This window comes from Desmodus rotundus, chromosome 1 (genome assembly GCF_022682495.2).
Source record: "Desmodus rotundus isolate HL8 chromosome 1, HLdesRot8A.1, whole genome shotgun sequence".
In the NCBI taxonomy this organism is placed as follows: domain Eukaryota; kingdom Metazoa; phylum Chordata; class Mammalia; order Chiroptera; family Phyllostomidae; genus Desmodus; species Desmodus rotundus.
The window spans coordinates 211,169,987-211,176,004 of NC_071387.1; the positions used below are offsets into that span (position 1 = coordinate 211,169,987).

Genomic DNA, 6,018 nt, shown 5'->3' on the forward strand with positions numbered 1-6,018 from the left:
TGTCCCTCTGGGCTGCCCCTCACATGCCCCGGGGTGTGCTGGGTGCACTCACCTCTCACCCGTGGCTTCACAGGGCTGTGCAAGCACCTCCCCCGTGCATCCTGTCCACTGGCTGAGCTCCTGCCCCCAGCCCTCGGCACCTGGAGACGCTGACCACACCCAGACTTCCCATCAGGCCCACAGCGAGGGTTTCCCTGGAAACCAGCCAGGAGTCCACCTGCTCTGCGGACCGCCTGCTCTTGCCTCACACATGCCCCGGGTGGTTTGATACACAAAAACAAGGGCGGTGTGACTCATCCTCACGTGGCCTCGTCCTGGCCTTCGCACAGGTGTTCTCCCTCACCTCCTAACAAGTCAGGTTCAGACTCCTGACATCCCAGGCGGCCCCCCTGGTGCTGCTGCCCTCCCTTCCCTCCACCTCGCAGGGATTGACTGTGTCGCTGCTGCGTGCTCACCTGCCACCCCAACCAAGATGTGTCCCTCGGTGCAGCCAGACCTGCCCCCTCTGGGGCAAGCGGCCTGTGCGTCCTTCGAGTGCACCCACCCCTCTGCCTTGGACACTCCCGGCACAGTGGGCAGCTGCTGACTGTCTTCCTCACCGACAGGGAGTCCCCTGGGGTGGGGCTGCGCCCTGCTGACCTGTGACTCCTACCCAGCAGCATGCTGGCCGGGAGCAGGAGCTGGGACCAACCGTCAGGCTAATCACTGCACTGCGATGGCCTCGACCAGTTCAAATGCCCGCTCCCTCCAGGAGCCGGGCCTCCTTCCTCTGCAGCTGGGGTGCTCTCGTGAGTCGTCACCAGGAGTCCTAGGCAACCACGGTGCTTCCCGAGGCCCAGTCATCGCCCCGTGCGGTCACCACAAGCCGGACCTTCGTCTCTGTCCCTGCTCATCCAAGAGTCCATGGGAGCAGGGACTCTCGTCCGTTCTTTACGTCGGCCACAACACGAGTCGCACAAGTGTCACCTGGCTGGGACTCAAAGCTCTCGGCTGAGTGGGGGATTCCTTATTTAGTCAGTCCGCAATCCCTCAATCTGCAGGCATATTGCTTTCCCTACATTAGAGGGGAAAAAACTATCCAGTCAACAGATCTTCCAGCCCCTCGGAGTGTGGGCCGGGCCACGTGCTGCGGAGCCTCAAACTCAGGGACTGGAGGCTGGCACTCGGCAGCTCTGAGCCCGGGGGACGTGGCTGCACGGCAGGGCGGTGGAACGGCGAGGACCAGGGCCGTGCAGCCGAGGGTGGGGGTGGAAACGGCCGAGAGCTCCAGGAAACTCACAGGCACAGCCAGTGTGCGGCCTCAACCTGGGCTCTGTGGGCACTGAGCTAAGTCTTCGTGCTGCGCAGACTGTGTGGCCTCGGGGAAGCCACTTTCCTCCCAGACCTGTTCCCACCCGGCGGGACAGCAGAGCAGGTGCCCGACTGTCAGAGTGTGCCCAGGAGCCCCGTGATCGAGGACCAGGATGTGCCCCCTCCGCTCAAAGGTACTCCGCTGTGCGGTCCCTCAGTGGGGGTGGGGGGCCAAGAACAGGGGGAGGGCCCGCAGACAGAAGCTCCTGCCTCTCCTGGCGGAAAAGGGGGCATCAGCCCACAGCCACACGGAGTCCCTGGGGCTGCTGGCACATTCAGTGGGGAAGAGGTGACCAGAGTCTGAGGGAGGGATTGGGGAAGATGGGCAGGGGAAGCCACTGCACTGGGTATGAAGTACACAGGGCTGAAGGGGGACCAGAGGGTCCCAGGGGAAGGTGAGGGGCAGCCAAGGAGCAAGGAGAGCTGGGCACTGAGGCTGAAGGGAAGGGGCAGGGAACTCAAGGGCCCCCCGGGAGGTGTTCCAGGTCCCCGTGGCCGCAGCACTCAGGGGCAGGGCAAGGTGGGGTACAAGGGGCTCCCACAGAAAGTGGGGTTGTGTGTCCCCAGCCTGCGCAGTGTGTCCCTGCGGCGTCCCAGCGAAGATGGGACATGGCTTGCTGCTCCCTGCTTATCAGACCCAATCAGCATGGCATCCTCACAGCGGGAGGGGGTCCCACGTGGTCGTCTGTGCAGTTAGGTAAAGACCGACTCGGAGGAGGGGGATGAGGCTGCTGTTGTCAGCAGCTGGGACGGGGTGGTTCCTGCTGAATGGAGGCAGAGCTTTGGTTCTGCAGGACAAGAAAGTTCTGGTGGGGACAGTTGTACCAGGACACGAATGTGCTCGATGCCACTGAGCTGGACACTTAGAATGGTTAACACAGGCCGTTTTACGTTACGTACACGTTACAATTTAAAAAGTAAGGAATAAATACATAGAAAACCATACATTAAGGAGAGTCGGTCATACTCTCCCCTGATGGGGTGCAGAAGAGAGGAGCGGTGAGCCCCCCGAAGAGCTGATGGCAGGAAAAGAGCCACAGGAACCAGAGTTGCGGGAAGCGCCCACACCAGGCGCACTGGCCAGGTGACAGCCCTTCTTCCTTCCGGCTGTCAGCCCAGGGCACCCTCCCGACTCGCTCCCGTCGCAGCGGGTGTGGCCCAGCGACCAGGAGCAGAGGACAGGGCCCTCCACCCCCCAGACCAGGCAGGACAACCTCAACCTGCGCCCTCCTGTGGGGGCCAGAGGGTGGGCGCTCACGCCCAGGGAGCTTTGGGAGCTGTGAGGCAGCAGAGCTCAGGCTCCCATACGGGGTGTGCAGGCAGCATGCTGCCAACCAGGAACCATCTCTGACTTGGCATCAGCAAGAAAAACCACGTCTATTGTGTCCAAGCCGACATGCCCTTGGGGTGAATCCCTGGCCGCAGCTGTCCTGGCCTTCATAAATGGGGCATGGGTGGCACTGGGGGGCGACCCCGGAGCCCACCGGCTACATTTTGGGATAACAGGAGAGAGAATTCTGAGAGGAAGGGGAGGAGCCGGGAGAAAGCAAAGAATGGCAGGTGGTATCTATGGGCCATCTCAGGCCGGGTCCCACAATGAAGGTGGCAATAAAAGAACGTGGCTTTTCACAAAGCAACTCGCACATATGACCTGGCCAGTCCATCCTGTCTGCTGCTGTTGGTCATGACATTTACCCCATCCTTGGCTATTTATAGCCACACACACACACACACACACACACACACACACACACAACCAGCCAAATGTCTGTAACTCCAAGTTCCTACTCTTGCTCTTTTTCCTCCAAATAATTTTTAGTTGTTTACCGTGGGGAAGTGTTTTTGTGAGATCTGCGTCCCTCTCTGAGCCACTGCCTGGGCCGTGGAAAAATAAATGACAGACACAGGGGAACACTAACCAGAGGGGACTTTACGGGGACAACTCCAGGGCTGACTCAGGGCGGCTGGGAAGATGAAAGGAGCTGGAAGATCTGTGGCCGTCCAGGCCGCATTAAACCAACACTCAGCTGTCCTCTCTGCCTCCCCAACAGGTACAGGAGCAATGCCTCGCTCAGTCTGGGCTCCTGTCAGCTCCTGTTACTGCTGGAACATTCCGAGATGTTCAGATGAGTCCGAAGCCAAAGAACAGACTCACTAAAGGGTCCAGTTTGCAGAGACTCTGAAGCCATTCAAGCAAAGACAGGTGTAAACAGGATTTATTATAAATGCTATTAATATTTTTATTATTTTAAGCACATAGGTCTGTCCAGGGCTTGCAAAATTTGCTTTGGAGTCTCGGTCATAAATCTTCAGGCATGTTTTAAGCCCTCGTTAGAACACCAACGAGAGGCTGAGCAAGAAAGCAAACCTACAAATGAGTGGCTCTCATAATTAGTCAGCACGCTCCCTCACATGAAAGTCCACGCCAGTGACCAACAGCCACACTTCATCTCCGCTGGAGCCTTTCATCTGAGAGGCTCAAAGCGCTTCTGGTGACTGCCGGCTCCTTCCGAACTCCTGCGAGTCAGGGAGGAGGGTCCCTGCCCGCAGACACTGTGGCCATGGCTGAGGTGGGACAGAGTCCCCATGCTGTTCCCAGGTGGCTGCGGGTGACGTTTTCCCAGATCCCAGCCTCCCCTCCGGCCCAGGGAAGGGGAGAAGCCCACTGGGACAGGAAATACCGTTTCAGCTCCACGGGATGGGAAGGAAGACGTGACAACCACGCCCGGCCTTCAGAGAATGACCCTAACCTCCTTCAGCTTGCTCTCTGCAGCCAAGAACGGAAGCTGGCCCCACAGCTCCTGACTCACTGCAGGCACTCGGTGAACACTTGCTTAGGGGCCCCAGTCCGCATCGTCCTTCACAGCCCTCATGTCACTGACACTGTGAGGCTCAGCAGCGGCTCATCCGGTTAGGGTCTGGGTGGGAGTCGGCATGGGTGCTGCCCACTGGCCACTCTGTGAGCACCCCGGGCCCTCCCGCTGCAGAGAAGCCTGTGTCCGGCATCAGTGCTGCCCGAGCCGCTCGGGCTTCTCCGGGGAACGAGTCCAGGATCACCTCACGTAAATGCTGGCCCCAGGTAGGAAAGACCTATTTCCGCGCCGTTGCAACCTCCCCCCTGCTCAGTACACCTGGTTGATTTTCCAAATCCCATTATGTCCTGTATTTATAAGCAAACGAATTATAGCACTCTGTTCAATATCAAATACTATGTGATTAGAGATTTGTTGAAAAAATCTTCCATATTATCTTTTATAGTATTGTCTTGTACACACTTGAACATATTACCATGCTTTATGGATTTGTTTGGATTATTTTTAGGAAGCAAATACTTAGTCTTTTCAACTATTTGACAGCAAAGTACTATACCTGTGGTTATAAATATCACATTTTTCAGCAGGTTTTTCATAACTTTACCAAAAATCCAGCCAAACCATTTATCAATCAAGAGCTAAAGGTTGAAAGGAGTCCCTATTCCCTGGATTTAATTTTTTTTTTAAATACGATTTATAAATCTATTTGGAAGGCCATGGTGGTGACATGAATTCCTCAGGACCTTGACCCGTAGGGGGTCAGCGGGGCCAGGAGAGGGGCATCTATGCAGGCAGAAAGGCTCTGTCAGAAGGTCACTCCAAGCTGAGGTGCCCTTGCTTTGCCCACAGTCAGCAGGTGGCACGCAGCGGATCGGAAGTGGAGAAGAGTTGCTACGGCCCTCGGCCAAGAAGCCAGCAAACCAGCACCTCTGCTCTGCTCGGCCGTGTCCCCGGCATGTGAGCTGATGTCCAGGAGCGGAAAGCACACGTTAGGGTCCTTGTCCTCCACCTCTGGGTGAGGGTGGACATGCACTCCACGCAGGAAACACGTGGGGACCTGTGAAGGAGGCGGTACTGACCACAGCTTTAGGAGAATCCAGGGAAGGGAGGAGTTGGCAAAGGGGAGGGCACAGGAAGCTCGTACAGGAGAAATCCTTTAAAATAGTACGACAATCAGAGCGAGTCCCGTGTTTTAGAGACCAAACGACAAATGTCTAAAGCAGAACGCTTTGAAATCATTGTGGGGCACATTTAAAAGGTCAAATACTTTCTCAGGAGAAAAGACGACCGAGGAGGCCTGAGAAGCTGCATCACGCAAACACAGTGGTCTCCGTGAGGCTGGAGCCGAGTGCGGAGAAACCGCCCCGTGTGCAGAAGGACAGCATTCCACAGGCCGTCGCTGCGCCCTGACGTGCACTGTGTGGCTGCAGGCCCTTTACATGCTGCCGTGAGGAGGCAGGGGGAGGGCTCCGTGGTCCCCCCCCCCCCCCCCCCCCCCCCCCCCGCCGCAGTCCTGGGCTCGTGCCCTGGGCGGGACCACCACCCGCCCGCCCTCCCGGCCCATCTGCCTGCACGCAGGTGTGCTGGCCCCTTCCAGCAATAGGGCCTCTCCCCCCAGGAGGGACCGAGACACCCTCTGTGACCAGGATGCAGCAGGACTTCCTGACTGCTCTGCTCTTCACCCCGGTGGGCAAGAGGGCCGAGGTCCTTCAACCTCAGGGTGAAGGCTGTGATGCAGGCCACGAGCCGAGGGCCCCGCAGGGGAGCAAACACACCAGCACATGTGTTGCCCAAGCCCTGGGGGCTGACAGACACAGGCTGGGACTGGAGGGGTGCCGAGGTGTCCCCGACATAT

At 58.0% G+C, this 6,018-nt stretch overlaps 1 long non-coding RNA gene across 1 annotated transcript; it reads left to right on the forward strand.

Annotated features, from left to right (window-relative positions):
- Nucleotides 1-278: 278 nt before the first annotated feature.
- On the forward strand, nucleotides 279-5,616 carry LOC128779627 (uncharacterized). The gene is made up of 3 exons (XR_008425701.1): nucleotides 279-1,484; nucleotides 3,402-4,429; nucleotides 5,013-5,616. It is a non-coding gene; the product is annotated as an uncharacterized lncRNA (long non-coding RNA).
- The last annotated feature ends 402 nt before the right edge of the window (nucleotides 5,617-6,018 follow it).